The following is a 17,676-nucleotide window of genomic DNA, read 5'->3' as shown; positions in this document are numbered from 1 at the left end:
CCCCCCCCCAAATAAGACAGACATACAGAAGAAAACATTTCCAGGAAAGTTAAGAAAATAATTCTCCTGCATTTGGTATCTGTGGATTTGATAAAAAAAAAAGAGCATTCCTAAACCATGCAGATTGTTCCACTGAATCATGTTATATCATAAATAATGATGATTATTACCCAGACACTAATATACTTAAACTTCATAAGTAGTGTGTCATATAGATGCATAGGTATAGAGATAGATAGATATGTAGATAGCGGTTTTCTGTTGTTACATCCTGTGGCTTGAACTCAGTACCTAGGCACTATCTCTGGGTTTCTTTTGCTCAGGTCTAGAAATCTACACTTGAGCCACAGTGCCATTTTTGTTTGTTTTTCTGAGCAATTTATCAGACATAAGACTTTTGCTCCCTGAACTGGCTTCAAACTATATCTCAAATCTCAGACCCCTGAGCAGCCATGTTTACTGGTCTGATCTACAAGAACCTGTTACTTTCAGTTTCTTTTAAGGGTATATGACCCTTTTGAAAATATAATATGTGTAATAAAATGTCATGAATTCAATGGTATGGACAGTCTAGAGGTGTTTGGATTGGTTCTGGTGCACTCCTCATAAATGGCTGGTTTCCTTCTCTTCTGAATGTTCATAATTATCACTTCTTTCTAGGACAGTTTGCTTCAGGCATTTCCCCTTTATTCTTAGGAAAAGAAGTGCCTCCATCTCTAACTTGTAAGTAGTATGCACTTGCCACCTGGATATCAGCATATGGGATGAACAGGGCACTCACTATACATCTAAGCAGCTGCTGGGTGAGCTGGAAGATAATGCTGCAGCTCAAAGGCCAACAGTATAAAGCTAATCCATTGCCCAGCTGGAGTCCTCTTCCATACCATTCGCTATATGAATTGCACCTGAGTCTAGATTTGATCACCTCTGCCCTCTAAAAGGTTAGTGCTCTCTGTAACATATGCTAACAGAAGTGCTTCAGGAAGGATTTAACAATTCTCTTTTTATGATTTCTAATCCCATTAAAAAACTACAACCATCCCCTCCACTAGCCTGAAATTTCACTTCTATTCTTATTATATATGGTCCTGCAGAGATCCCACTGCCTTTGACTGGGAGATACTTACACCCTCTATCATGCACTGAAAAATGGTTCAGATAAAAACACGAGAAGGCAGCTGGCTGCTGTATAGCTGGGAAGAACACCAAGTAAATTACAGGGCACATATCAATAGGATGAGTAAGAGGGACACCAAAATCTTCTACTCAAGTGAGCTGGAAATTACACATTGAATTCTTCTGAACCATGCTCCAGGGCTGCCTTCCCAAGCATGGGTTTATGAATTCCAAGTACACACAGACACTGAAATACATGGAAGAGCTTGGAACAACACTCTCAAACCAGAGCTCTGGGCATACATACACTGTCTGGGGTTACCAGGCAAGAAGCTAACTGGCTGAAAGATGAGGTTAACGACCAGGTGGAGTCCAGAAGTTCTTTCCATATATCTTTCTGGAAGTACTCTCAGGAAGGGAGAAAGCTTATAGTTTAAGCCATAAATTTGAATGAGATCTGGGATCAAGGTGAAAGTCTGAGAGAGGACACTTCACAAATGAATGAATGAAGAAGTTATATGTCTATTGTTTATAAGTACTAAATTTACTACTAAATGAATACATTAATAAATATAATTTTTTATTTTACAACTCATCATTTTAAATTCTGACCAAGAGAAAACACACTATAGAACAATGGGCATGTCACCACATACCTAGCCCTCCCTCCCTCTTAGCCTGAGCATGATGAAGCTCAGGTCCTATTCTGTGTCTTTGAGGACAAGCTGTGACCTGCTCACTGCAGAGGACTCTGGGGACCTGCTGGGAACAGCAATGACACTGCAGCCCCCTCTCACCTCCCACAACTGGACGTGGCGTGGGCACATGTTCCCTTCAGACCTGCATGTCTGCAGGGTCTCCCTCCTTCCTTCACCTTTTTCACCTGTACTTCACTACATGAGTTCACAAGATGCCTGGTGGAAATGTCAGCCTTGTCAGATGGAATTATGCTCCACAGAGTAAAATATGAAATAGGAACTTGCACATAGGGAGACATATCGCCTTCTCTAAACCTAGTGCCAACTGTCATGTGTATAATGAAAGGCTGACAGAGAGCTCCACTGCTTCAAGTTCCTGTTGCCAAAGAGGCAGCATCAACCATGCTTTCTCATGGGTTCTATGGGCAAGGTTTCTTTTTCTCCTTGTGGATTTGTTTGCCATCTAGTGGCAACCTTGTAGCCTAGCAACTAGCAGGATTTTCATTTGTGGCTCTGAATTTGTTTTGATAAGTTAAATGATTATCTCAGTATGCAAGAGAGCCCCAGCACTATTATATTCAACAAGGTGTCATTTTATTTACTTTATAACTGAATAAATCTTCATTGTCATTTATTAATTACACAAGGTGTTTTCATGATGATAATCCCATATCTGCAAATAGTGCGCTTTGAAAAAAGTATCCACCCTCCTTGTATTTCCATTCTCTTTTCCCCTCTTAACCTGCCATTTTTCATACAGTATTTCATGAACTTCATTATTCACACACGTGTATGTGTACATATCCTGTGAATATGGAATTGTGATTTCCATGCTATTCATGACTTAACTTTTCATGCTTGCTCTTTTTTCCCTTGAGAAAAGGATTCAAAGCCAGGATCTGATACTTCCCCACATTGGCCTGCACTCTATGTCCTGAGTCACCCTCCAGCCATCATGATGTTAGCCTTTTCAAAGTCAATCTTTCAGGTAAAGCTGTTTCCAAACATATAGAAAATTTATTTTCATCAGATTCCCAAACTCTTTAGGCTGTTTTCATGAACTTCTTTGATGAAGAATCATAACCAATTACCCAATTACCCAAAGACAGAGCAAGGGTTAAGACTGATGAGACATAGATAGTTTTATAGATACTCAGATAAAAATGGCTAGATAGATAGATAGATTGGTGTAAACTTGTAATACTTTAATTGACAAAAATATGTATACATACTATGTGCAACATAGTGCACTGGCTATCTACTATCCAATTCTGATAAATGATGAGCTGTCTTCCACTTCTAAATGCTCATAGGAGACTAGCAACACACGTCGGGTCTCTATACTGAAAGGATTTGGCTTCTTTCAAGGTTGTGTGATTACTGCATATTTCTAAGGTGGAATTCTCCTGAAGTCTTGAATGATATTCACATCTCTGTCCTTCTTAAGCCAAGCTCTCCCCCATCAGAAATAAAGATATTCTCAAATGAAGGGCTTAAATCTACTTTATTCTACTCTGCTGCCTAAACATGCATGTTTCTATATCAGCCATGTCTTCTAGTGCAGAAGAGATAAAATTCTAATGGACAAATTAATGGATGGGCTTGTGACCTAGGCAAGCAAAACCACAAAAGCCTATCTGAATAAAAATGACCTACACCAAAAAGATCCAGATTTGAAGCTGCAAAATAAGAGTGCTTAGTGATATCTTCAGTTAAAACCTCATTACCCTAGAAACCTCAGGAAGGATATACCAGTGCGTTAAAACACTTGGCATAGATTTTTTTGGGCATAATTTCCTTGTGCTGTCAGGGCTCCCGTGGGACTTCACTGCAAGACACTGAGCTCATCTCTATATTGTGTCTGTGCTAAGGCTGCTGATCAATGACCACTCAGATTCCAATGTGACGATGTCAGGCAGAGAAGACAGAGAACCCACTGACTACTTGAGCCATAAAAGCAAATACTTTACCATGCTACTGGCACGTTTTAAGTATATTAGTCTTTTTTAGAAGACCATAACTTCACAATCTTTCAATCTCTTTTTATACTAAAAAAAAGGATAGGATTTGACTTTGGCTTTTCCAAAATACCTGCGTACCAAGAATTTTCTGTATCTAAGGTAATAGATGTGGCCCTCAAATGTCAGGGCCTTGTGGGAAATGCTTAGCTCACTGGAGTGAGGCAGATCTCTCAATAGTCATTTGCTAGAAAGTGAAGACAGCAATGTACTCAGCCACTTCCCTTTCCATTGGCACACCATGTGCTCACACAGACATGGCAGCCCTTACCCGATTACAGCTAATGAGGACACTGCATCTAGGACTTTCTACATCAAAAAGTGTTCATTAAACTAAACTTTTTGTTAGGAGACCAAGCCAATTTGTTACAAAACTGGAAACACACTGATGCAAGTACATTAGTGTGTTTGTGTATGTGGGTAGGTGTGTGTTTTCATGCATGTGTGTACATGTGTGTGTTTAACATGTAAGCTAAATAGATATGCTCTTAAATTATGTTAATAGAGATGTAAGGTACACCGATATACACAGTTGTTTCTGCACTTACACGCTTGAACTCAGGGCCTTGAACTATTTACTCAAGACTAGTGCTCTACCACTTAGTTGCAGCTGAATTTTCTGTTTGTTTGCCAGTTGCGGGCCTTGAACTCAGAGCCTGAGCCCTGTCCTTGGGTAGAGCTAGAGATCTACCACTTGAGCCTTAGCACCACTTCTGGCTTTATTCTATGTATATGGTACCAATCAAACCCGGGTCTTTGAGCATGCTAGGCAAGCACTCTACCACTAGACCAAATTCCTGGCCCTCAGCTTTTGATGCTTTAGTACAGATTAGAGTCATACTTACTTCTTTGAACCACAACCCCAAGATGTCAGTCTCCAGAGGAGTTAAAATTACAGGGCACCAGTTCCTGGCTTAAATAGGACTTCTTAGGTGCTCCTAAGACGGAGCATCTGCTAACTTGAATTGCAGAATGATATTCAGTAGACCTGAAATGGTTTATAACTTAGCTTTTGCAACATACTCTTGATGATGATGAAAAGCACTGGGTAAGAAAAGAAAATAATACAGCATGCATGTTTACTTGAGTTTGCTTTTTATTCAAGAAATAATTGCATTCATTTGTGAAGAGATTCTTTAATATTTCATGCAAATGCTTTGTCATTAAACCATGACTTAATGAAACTTTATTGCTTGAACCCAAGCAACTACTTGCTGATGAGCCTTAGAAGCAATGTGTAAATATTCTTTGGTAATGTCCTCTTGAACAAATCCTGAGAGTTGGGCCATATGATCACACAGGATACCCAGCTCTGAACTTGAATTACCCAGCGTCTTCAGGAAGTGCATTTTAACCACCCCTTTCTCTCTGTGGCTTCCTGTGGATATGTTGAACTAGGGCCTCATTTAGTATTTTAAGCCCTAAGATGACTCAGTGCCAAGACTTCCCAGATAGCCGAAGGACAGAGTTGAGATCTGAAAGCAACTGACAAATTTATACATGTTTATGTGTTTTAATATACATGATAGCTGTTAAAATGAATACTAATGTGAATTTCTGAGCCTAAATAATTTCATGTCTTATATATACATCCTGTGATATTTAGTGATGTTTGTAGATACCTTGCAAGTCAATTCTTTCTATTAGAGTTCTTTGGAAGGCATAAGTATTTCTTTGATTCACACAGTTTTATATTTTTCTCTGTACTGTATTTCTTTATAATTATTTTCTTAATATTTTAGCAATACAAATGTGTATGTGTGCATGCATGTATGTATGTGTACATGTTTGGTATTTATCATTGAGTATTTCAAAGATAATGGAATATGAAAACACCACCAAGGGCCGGGGGTTTGGTCTAGTGGTAGAGTGCTTGTCTAGCATGCATGAAGACCCAGGATTGGTTCTTTGGTACCACATGAAGCTGGAAATGGTGCTGAGGCTCAAGTGGTAGAGTTCTAGCCTTGAGAAAGTCCAAGAACAGTGCTCAGCCAAGGACTGGCAAAAAATAAATAAATAAACTAAGCATAGAGCTCCCCTATGACCCAGCATTAGCATTTACCCAATCTTCCAGAAACAATGACATACTAAAGCCACTAGCACAATGATGTTCATTGCAGCACTATTTACCATAGAAAAAATATGGAACCAACTCAGATGCCCCTCAGTGGATGATTGGATCATGGTGGAATTCTATGCTGCCATCAGAAAGAACGACATCACCCCATTTGTAAGGAAATGGAAAGACTTGGAAAAAAAATCATATTAAGTGAAGTAAGCCAGACCCAAAGGAACATAGGTTCAATGGTTTCCCTCATTTGTAATAATTAGTACACATCTAGGACTCTCCTAGCAGAGGATCACAATAGTGCAAAACCTAGGTACGTAAGGTCATAGAGGATGAAGCTAAATGAAAGGACCTCCAGGATATGGAAACAAGAGCTATATAATGTGTGATTGTTGTTCTTAATGTACTATTTTATTTCTTATCTCTTTTGTATATACGTTTATTTTCTCATTTGAAATAGGAAAGGAAAGGGGGAAAAACAAAACGAGGGGAGGGGATGAGGAGAGGGAAATGGGGACAAAAACATGAGAAGGTGTATCAATGTGTGTGAAGTAATGCTCCTTCTACCTGGTGAATATAACTGTAAGCCCTCTATTAATTACAATTTAAATATATGGGAAAAAAAACACCAAACACAGTGGCTTATAACAGAGCATTCAATGTTAGTGCATGGAGACCTTCATAATTGCAATGATTTGCCCTATCCAGCAGGGGTCAGATGGGTTATTCTGCTGTAGGTTACTGAGATTGCCTTGACTGTATAGATTTGTTTGTTCTGGAATGGAGACCAAAGAGGAAATGACCACTTGAAATTACGTACACTGTTATATGATCAATCTATTATAATAACATTATGTCCAAATACTTCAAGAACAGAAACATAAATTTTAAGTCATCATTTTGTATTTATAGTTAAGTTACCAAAGAAACATCTATTCCACTATATTTTCAAGGGGTTGGATCATTCAATTGAAAAATAATTATGAACATGGACTTCAACATCTGTGAACAAGTATAATTGTTAATTAAACAAATATGTTGATGTTCTGCCTACAATTTTTCTTTTTTTTTTTGCCAGTCCTGGGCTTGAGCTCAGGGCCTGAGCACTGTCCTTGGACTTTCTCAAGGCTAGAGCTCTACCACTTGAGGCTCAGCACCACTTCTGGCTTTTTTTTTCTATGTATGTGGTACCGAGGAATCGAACCCGGGTCTTCATGCATGCTAGGCAAGCACTTTAACCACTACAGCCCTACAATTTTTCTTAACAGATTTTATTTGCTGAATTCTCAAACCATGGAGTCTAAAACATTCCCTCAAACACCTGTTACCTTGACAAAACACAGCATATCATTCCTTAGCCACAGGTAGGTCTGCTCTTTTGCTTTTGTAACAAGTGATTAGAGATGATGAGGATATTTCTGGTTTCAGAAGAGATTGAGCAGCTAGGTATATTTTAAGTATATATTTAAGTAAATAAGGATTACATAGTTATTTTCAATATGTTATTTATATATAGATAGATAGATAGATATTCTATAAAGATTTTCCGTGACTTGTCCAATGATGGCTGAAAATATTTAATGTAATTTCTTATTTTTCATCTACATATTACAATGAAATTTTGTTGCTATGATCTTAGGCTCAATAATAATATCTGGATAAATACCTGTAAGTTTTCTCCAGACCCATCACTCAATTGGCAAAATTCCTAGATGTAAAACAGTGATGATGGGTGTCAATCACAAAGCATCAGAACTGCGCTGGATGTACAGTTATGCATTTATGTTACTATGATCTTATACTAAGTATCAGGAAATTCCTCCAAAGTATACTGCAGGCCCAGCACTCAAATGGAAACATTTTTAGATGGAAAATAGTGATAAAACTGTAGCAATACTCACACAGTAACAACACTGTTCTAAAGTCACAGTGATAATGTACTCTTTTTCATGCTGACTTGTACTATAAGGGGCCTAGACAAGAATTAGAAATCAGAAAGGTACCCCTGTTTACCCTGGTAAAATGCCCAGATAGGTGAGAACTCAGACAAAACTCTGATTTAGTTCACTCTTGTCTTATACAGAGTGCTACAGTTGTGGCTAAATTTTGCATTAACTTTGCATTGAATTTCCATATGTGAATTAAGCTCTTCCATTAGTTCATATACATTCCAGACCTCTATTTCTCCTATGAATGATACATTGGTGAGCTCAGAGCATTTCTAACTTCACTTTCCTTTTTTTCTCCAGATGGCTTTGAAAGCATCATGGTGACACAGTTTACACCATCAGAGCCAAATGCACACTGGACACTGGTGGAAGTTAGAGATTCCCCTCAGCCCGGGGCTGTACAATGTCATAGTTCCAGGCCTCTGAAAGGCCCATTACAAAGAAATGACAAATGTTTATGGTGATAGAAGTGGAGAAGAGACACCCTTAAGTATTAATGATGCCTTTCTGACATGGTTTTCATATAAAGTCACAGAGGTTCACCAGATTGGATTGTGAATGCTGTGGCCATTGAACAGAGCTCAGTCTCAGACTTCTGGGACTTACAAACTGTGTTGCAGGGCTTTACCACACTCCACTGACCTAAGAAAGTCTAGAGATCCAGGACACAGAAGGCAGAGACCACTGGCCCCTGTGCAAATTGTATCTTTCCCAGATTGCTGGAGCTAAGGGACAGTGATCAAACTCTGCTAATGGCTTGATGGTGAGACAGGGTTTGAGGAACACACAGAGCAGAAGCTAGAAAAGAATCACTGGGCTTCCAGCTCCTGAACGCAAAGCCTTTCATAAGCTAAAGTTGTAGGCTGGGATGAGCTTGATGGAAATATTAAAAGTTTCATTGACAAGGGAAAAAAATCACAGAAGTCATTGATTCTTAGATTGTTAGTTGGCTTAGTACTACTGAAAAGAGAACTGAATTAAAACAAAAAAATACCTCATGGTTTATTTTATTTTTTTTTGCCAGTCCTGGGCTTGAGTCCTTGGTCTTTCACAAGGCTAGAGCTCTACCACTTGAGCTTTAGCACCACTTCTGGCTTTTTTTTCTATGTATGTGGTGCTGAGGAATTGAACCTGGGTCTTTGTGCATGCTAGGCAAGCGCTCTACCACTAGGCCAAACTCCTGGCCCCGACCTCATGGTTTATTTGAAGTCTCCTGGTCTTTGTATTCAGATAATTGTTCTCCTGGTCTTCATACATTGTATTTTACCATATTGCAACATATTCTTCATTTCCAGTCACTCTCACATGGACCACAATATCTTTCTGCTAGGCAGACTCACAAAATGTGCTTTGCTGCTCTGCAGACCAGGGACCCCTTAAGGCCGCTCAGCCCTCTAGACTGAGGAGAGGTTTTAGATGGGGCTGTATCACTGTGGGAGGAAAATATGAACCTTGCCCACAGTAGTAAACTCCAACATCCTCAGGCTCCACCCCGCTGATTTTCAGTGTGAAATCTATGCCTGACCCACTGCCACTGAATCTGTCTGGAAATCTATCTGTAAATCGGTTGGAAAACTTATAGATCAGGAGTTGTGGAGACTGGCCTGGCTTCTGCAGGTACCAATCTAAATACGTTTTCCATCACTAAGCAGAAGGTTCTGACCAGACCTGCAGGAGATGGAGGTTAGCTATCTGAGGGTGACAGGCTGGGAAAATGGAGACTTGTGTCATCACATCTCCACTGGATCCTGAAATCAGAATGACACAAAAGTTTAAGAGTATATATAATGTAAGAAGCCATGCATTTATTACTATTTAGATATATAATGCCTCTTATTCATATTCATGATTTGATTTATAATCTAAAATATCAAAAGAGAGATTTTTGAAACACAGATATCATCTGTGGCAGTATCCTCACCCAGCAGAGTCTTCATCCAAGAACAGGTTCTAGGTCTGTCTGGATTATTCCCCATTGTCCCCGACCTAAAAAATCTCACTTGCCCTATCATGCACATTTAATACAGAGAGAGGGCACAACTGGACCCTGATAGCTCACCCTTTCACCCACTCTCACTCCTCATCTCCCTTTGTCCTTACCAGGGATCCAGAGCATTAGCAGCCACAGGAATTGAGAGAAGGACTTCATTTCTAGGAGTGAAATGAGGAGTCATCACTGGTCAAGGCAAGTTCAGACCTAAGCCTTTATCTCAGACTCAGAGAGGAAGGTCCATCTTAGGGAGCAGTATTCAAATATCCAGTTGGGGGCAACAGAGTGAGAAGAGCCAAGGGAGGGTTAGGCCTGCTCTTCTGAGGAAGATGACATCAGATGAGCTCTGTGTTTGATGAGAATCACTACAAATACATGCTGTCTTGAAGAGGGACTCCTCTTTGAAAGTTTGCAACTGCACATGATGCTGCCATCACACAATGGGCAGGTTTATGTCCAGGACAGTCTTTTGGAAACGAATATGTCGACAGCAGGCCTGGCTCTCCTGACTTGCTTCAGTTAGTTTAGAGAAAGACACAGCACCCATCATCAACAGCTGGGATCGTCAGGGAGTTAGCCAATAGGAGCCCAGAGTTGAGGTGAATGAAGAGGCATCTGACACCAGAGCTACCAAGTGATCTGTTCAGGGATGTTAGCTACAACTGTTAGAAACTCTCTTGCCAAGGAACTTCCTATGAAGACTTAGGGTAAAGAATTATCAGGTGAACAGAGTGTTCTTTTACAGGTAGTGACCTTATAAGGGAAAACGAAAATGATCGACATGTTTATACTTAAAAGTGTGAGTATATTCCGTGTAACTATTTTTAAAATCCACTAGATATTCTTTCACTTCTACACTATATTTGTACAGCAAATTGATCAAATGAATTATTAAAAGTTCCCTGTAGAGAGTGGTAGAAAGGTAAAATTGATCAAGATGCATTGCACTCAAACACTGAAATGGTGAGATGAAACCCTGTTTGTAACTTTCTGTAATGCTTAAGCATAATCATCTTTGTACCTTGTTTGGTTAATGCTTTCAACAGCCCATGAGAGACATCTACCTGCACAAAGACCCTTCTGTGGTATTTCAGATCAAACTTGCAATTGAAAGCAGTTTGGTACATTTTACTGAAACAAGCTTTGAATTAGTTTTCCTTTCTATCTCTTCATTTCTTTTAACACATCTCTGTAGAATGAGATGGTTGAACATATCCGTTAAATGTCACAGCTCTTTGACTTGAAACAAGTGTCAGCTAGTTAAAGGAAAAACGTAACAAAATCTACTCTCACCTTCCACATTTCCTGTATATTTTACAGTTCCTGTCTAAGGGAGCACCGACTCTATGCCCCCCACAACCCAAATACACTACTCACAGTTCATAATCCATGGCAAACCTAACCTTGCCTCCGTGTAGTATTCCTATTCTGATCAAATCACATAAACAAAGCAATACAGTACTTAGCCTTTTCACATGGGATTCTTTCACTAAACAGCCCACATTTTCAGATCCAATCATAGCTGTGTGAATTGAAAAACCTTTCCATCTGTCATTTACTAAGATTCCACTGTATTGAAGTCAGATAAAAGCTAACCCACCAGGAAAATCAAGGAGGGTCTTATCTCCAATTAACCACCAAAACTGTGGAAATGAAGATGTGGCTTAATGGGGTAGAGTTCCAGCCTTGAGCACCAAAGTTCAGCTCAGAAACAGTGCCCAGGCTCTGAGTTTAAGTCCCACAACTACAAAGTAAGAAAAATACAGAAAAATGAGATATAGTTCAGACTTGAATTCTCTCCATTAAATCAATAATTACTAGATAAAATTTTCAGGCAGCTGAGATCTTGGATGATTGGATTTCAAAATTCTTGAGAAGAGAATTCTGTTTGATTTCATCTCCAAAATAATCTGCAAAAAGCCTGAATGGAGACAAAGTTCAAGTGGTAGATTGGCAGCTTCACAAGCAGGCCAAGGAAGCACTAAGGTCTGAGCTCAAACCTTGGTACTGATGTGTGTGTGTGTGTGTGTGTGTGTGTGTGTGTGTGTGTGTGTGTGTGTGTGTATCTTCATGTACATATCAGATACATGGATTATCTTGACCAGTGTATACTGGTCCTCCTGCAATTATCAAATGATTCCATAACCCAGTATTTACAGGTAAAATATTGTTCACATTAAATAAAAAGAATCATCATGATGACTAAGAAATAGTGACCAAGAAGAAAAATGACAGAGGCACAGAGGATCTATTCTGTCCACTTCTACCCAGCATTGCCAGTTGTGCAGAATGCCTGCATTTGTGAACCACTCTCAGTTGGTGCAAGCAGCAGGAGGAGCAGCTGTGGAAGACCAGCCTCTCACTTCTGCTTCCCTAGTAGGTTTTCGTTATGATCTGTATCACTGTGGGTGGGTAACCATTATAGTGTTGACAGTAATAAGTGGCTGCATCTTCAGACTGCAGGCTGCTGATGGTGAGAGAATAATCTGTCCCAGATCCACTGCCACTGAACCTGGATGGAACTCCAGATGCCAAGTTCTTTGTATTATAGATCAGGAGTTTAGGAGCTTCCCCTGGTTTCTGCTGGTACCAGGCTAAATAACCACTTATACCCTGACTGGCCTTGCAAGTCATGGAGACTCTGTCTCCTGGAGATGCAGACAGAGAGGATGGAGACTGGGTCATCTGGATGGCACATCTGGAAACTGAGATTGGAAACATAACAATGAATGTCCATACAATTAATGATGTCAGAAAAAGATTTCAATGAAATGGACAAAATTACTGATAACACTGGACTGAATAATTTCCCACTTTGTTCTTCCTTACCTGGGAGGCAGAGCAGCAGGAGCCCCAGGAGCTGAGCAGGGGTCCTCATGTCCATGCTGTGTGCTGACTGGACTGATTCCTGCATGCAGTGTGAGCAGACTAAGAAGAAGTCACTGGGGCAGTGGGCGGTGCTCTCAGCACAAGCAAATTGGCAGGGTTTGGGCAGGGCTGGGCACAGCTGCAAGTCAGGCTCCTGTCTGCATGGCAGCACATGCTCAGGGTCTCCACATGTCCCATGTAAATCATCCTGACAGCACAGATTTTAATCACACAGCCTGTTTTTCCAAAGGAGAAGAGACAAACTCTCTAATGTGAAGGGAGTAGTCTGGGTCTTGATTCATGGCTCAGAATAAATTGTCTTATACTTCTATATTTTTCTTTTTTAGGTCATCAGTGTTGAGGCTTGAACTCAGGTAGTGGTGTTTATCCTTGAGCTTTTTGGATCAAGGCTAGCAAATCACCACTTGAGCCAAACATGCCCATTTCTGATTTTCTGATGGTTAACTGGGGATAAACTTATCACATCCTTCCCTGGAAAGATTGTCTTTGAACTAAGAACCTCAACATTCATCGTCAGGCTCGGATTACTGGAGGCTAGGTTTACATGCATGAGCCACCGGGTCTGTTACTTATAAATATTCTATGTGAATTACTCTTGCAAGAAGGGTGACTCAAGGAAAATGAAGTACTGTTTCATACTTAGAAGGGATGAGAATAGGAAGAAATAGAACTCACAAATATTAAGTTGCCACCTTTCTCTACACATTCTAGCCATATAATTAGGAGAGATATTGCAATGTGTTAAAATGATTTTTTCTCTTAATCATTTCAACATCTTCTTGAGGCAAGAGTAACAAGAAATTTTAAATTGAGAAAAAATATTAATCGCCAACAGTTAAGGCTGTATATTGTGTTCCCATGTGAAATGCCCAAAATGCTGTTTCAGAAAATATTTCTGAAGAAATATTGGGCTTAATGGCAGGGCTGGTGTGGAAGCCTTGGCCTCCATGTCTATAGCTGTCAGGGAAGGCGCATTCCTACTGTCCCAGAAACTTCCCAAGTCAAGTGTGAGGCACACCACACTGTGCCACTTGTGGAAGTACCTGAGGCCACAAGCCATGTGGACACGGAGCCCAGACTTCTGTTGGGCCACACTGACCATACTTGGATGAGAAATTCCCATGGCTGCCATTCCTTACCTGGAGCCAAAGCAGCAGCAGCCCTGGGAGCTGAGCGGAGCCCTCGTGGGCATGCTGTGTTTCATTACCAGCACTGACTCCTGCACCAGGTGTGAGCGTCTTTGAAACTCAGGGCAGTGGGCTGTGCTCTGGGCGTTTGCAATTCAGCAGAGACTGAGCATGGCTGGGTAAAGCTGCAGGACAGGCTTATGTCATTAGCACAGCAAATGTTGGGTGGTCTCAGGTCAGAGAAGAGCAGCAGGATTTTCCCTGCAGACAACACAATTCTCCCACTAGTTCAGAGACTGTGTTCTATAAGCAGAGTGCTCTACTGGGCCATGAAGGTCTGTGGAAAGACTTTCCTATGCTTCCTAATTCTAATTCCATGTTAATTTCCCTTGGAGGACACAAGAATTAAGAAAACCAAGGGGCTGTTTCACAGTTAGAATATATTATATTAACACAGTGTGACTGAGATGCCAGGAAGGACATAACTTACAATGGTTTGAATGGTCTTAATAGGAATTACTTACAGAGCACTGGATAACTAAAGATGACCACATGTACTCAAAGTCACCAGAGTCATCAACTGTTCCTACCAAGTTCTAATTTCTATTTTATTTGCCTGTAAATTATCAACAAAAACCTGTCTCTAGCGCTCTGCCTAGTGGCAATACAGGAAACACTACTACAGGCTCAAATGTCAGAAGAAGCTGTATACCCTGGTAAAAGTATTTCTTTATGAATCTGTGTCTGCTGTCTCAATCAGCTGTTCACCTGTGGGGAGGATGGATTGTTCCGCTGCAGTCTGGCATAGAGGACAACTCTAGGACAACTGGCTCAAGATAGAATTGCTTCGGGCAAAGATTTAGAGGACTCTGTATGCCAGCAAAGGAACCATAGTGGAACAGTGGTTCACATTCAGAAGTGTGAAGTCTGTGGCATAGCCTTCACAACAGCATGATGATGACAGAAAGGACTCAGGGTCCTTTGGAACCTAGATCAGGTAGAACATTCAATATCAGGCTTCATGCCTCATGGTGTCAAGAAAGCTGCAGTAGTTCTACCAACTTCTCTAGTAAAAACTCCGAAAAGAATTTGAGGGACAGGAGGAGAAGGAAGATGGCGCCGAGACAATAGGGACGCTGCCTAGCTTTCTCTGACAAAAAGAGAGAACCAGGGAGTCCCACGAGCCAACTACCTAAAGAAATCCACAACAACAAACTCAAAAAGCAACGGAGAAGGACTCAAACCGGAAAAGAAATCCAGATAAAGCTCACATCCAACTTTCTCAAAGAATTCGGAACGCAAGGACCCCTCCCCCAACTCTCGCCCAAAGCCTCAGAAAGCCGCGATAAGCAGCAGCTGGCACCAGACCAAGCCGCGAAAAGCGGCTTGAGCGGGTGCCGGCTCCACGCGGGGAAACCGGCAGCGGGCACCGGCTCTAACCCACGAAAAGCGGCGGCAGTGGAGGGCGCCAGACTGGGAGCCCAACGGCTGCAGAAACCAGCACAAAACCGGGCCAGCGAATGGCGGAAGCAGCGGAACCCAGATGCAGAATCAGAACAGCAAGCAGTGGAGCCCAGACGCAGAACACAGGCAGCGGTGGAGACCCGAGGGGAGTGAAAAACTCCCCACCACTGTGGAGCACCCGCAGACGGATGCAGAGGCGTGAGTAATACAGCGCATCCCCAAACACATCGGGAAAGCGGAGCGGGTGCCAAGCAATAGAACTTAACTCAGACCCCAACACCCCGCACGAGAAAGACTGGCGGGAGCAGGGGGGCAAGGAATTTAGAATCCTGTCCCTCCCCTCAACAGCCCCCTCCCTCAGGCCATTGACTAGAGATTGACAGACGGGCTACCCATAAGACCCAGCACCCCACCAAGGGAGGCGGGGCTGTCCCAACTCCCACCCGCCCAACGGGCTCAACCCCCAGCCCTCTGACTGGAGACTGACAAGCGGGCGGACCCTAAGACTCAGCACCCCACCAGGGGAGGCAGAGCTGTCCCAGCTCCCACCCGCCCACCGCGCTCCTCACCCAGGCGACTGGATCTGGAGAGTGGAGGGCTTTGGCACCCTGCCTTACTATAGTGGGTAGGGGGTGCGGGTAAATAGGAGCCAGCATCTGCCCCCCCTGAATTCTCGAGCGGGGCATCCTCCAGCTGGGAATCCTGAGCAAGAAACCACCAAGGGCCCCCCCCCACAGTCACAGACTCTGACAAAGCAGTGGAAACACAGCAGGGATCTGAAGGGCCAACCAGCAGCCAAGCTCCCCTTCTGAGAACCAAAAAGGAGCGGCTCCTCCCTTGGAGCCCAGGTCCCCAGCTGGGCCCCGCCCCTGGGAACAGAGGGGCCCCCTGCTGGTCCTGCTGAGAGCTCCTGAAACTCTCAATCCCCAGACCCTTGGCTTGGGGCCGCCCCTGGAAGCAGCACAGGAAAACGTCCCCAAACCGCGCTCAGACGGAAGCTAGCATATCCATCCCATGGTCCGCTGTGAGGCCACTGGTTGGGCTAAGAGTTAGTCGTGCAGCAACTCATAAATTTTATTCTAATACTTTCCAAACATTGTACTCAAATACTCTACCTACTTACCCCCTGATCTCTCTCATTCTATTTTTCTATCTCTGGACCTCTGCTCCTCTTTCAACCCTTATACTGGATGGATCTACACTTGATGACTGTTGAGCAACATTATATATCTAGGTGTTTAATTATTCTCTAGGCTCAGAGGGACTTAAAGACAATAGAGATTGGATTGAGAGGCTTATTGTTTTGGATATAAATCGCTTATCAGTGAATAATTAGACTAGTCAGTAACTGCACGAAAAGAAAGAGTGATAACACCAATCAAAACTTGTGAACATCTAGAGTCTGCCAGCTACAGAGGTCTAGGTTGGTTATATCTGAAAAACTATAATCGTGCTTAGTATTAATCTTGCTCCCATTTTCAAATGGGCAGAACAAGAAACTCAAGAAAAATGTCAAATCAAGAAACAACATCTCCCACCTCCCCCACCCAATGTAAACAGCCAATGGAACAGTCACTGGCAAACCTAGAGGAGAGTCTTCCAAGTGCTGTACAAATGCAATTGATAAACATCATTAATGAAAAATGTGAAAATATTAAGAAAGAGATAAGGGAGGAAGCCATAGCTGAACAAGAGGAAACCATAAACAAGGTGATAAGTAAAAAGGAAGAAGCCATAAAGGAGGCCATAATAAAGGCTGTTCAAAGAAAGATGGATGAATTCATAGAATCCACAAATAAAAAGGTGACTGAACTCCAGCAAATGTTCAAAGAAAATAAAGCTACTGTGCTAACCACTCAAATGGAAATCAAGGAGCTAAAGAAATCCATACATGATCTAAAAGAAGAGATGCAAGGCATCAAAAATGAGCAATTAGTAGCAAGGGAGATGAAAAATAAACTAGATAGCTTTGATAGCAGGTTAGACAATGCAGAGGAGAGAATTTCCGGGGCTGAAGATAATTTAGTTATTATAGAGAAAGAACAGAAAATGAGTCATTCCAAATCTAGGAAAAATGAAAGAGCGCTTCAGGAGGTCCAAGATACAATTAGGAAGCCTAATTTAAGGCTAATTGGTATTGAGGAGGGTCTGGAGAAAGAGGTCAACGGTATTGGAAATATACTTCAGGGAATCATCTCAGAGAATTTCCCAAATATCCAGAAAGGCAGATGCATCCAGATACAAGAAGCTTTTAGAACCCCAAACAGACCTGACCAGAAAAGAACATCTCACCGCCACATCGTAATCCGAACTGGATCAGTAGAAACCAAAAAAAGGATCCTAAAGGCACCAGGGAA

Source organism: Megascapheus bottae, chromosome 7 (genome assembly GCF_031878675.1).
Source record: "Megascapheus bottae isolate mThoBot1 chromosome 7, mThoBot2.hap1, whole genome shotgun sequence".
Lineage (NCBI taxonomy): Eukaryota > Metazoa > Chordata > Mammalia > Rodentia > Geomyidae > Megascapheus > Megascapheus bottae.
Note: the sequence above shows the minus strand (reverse complement) of the source record.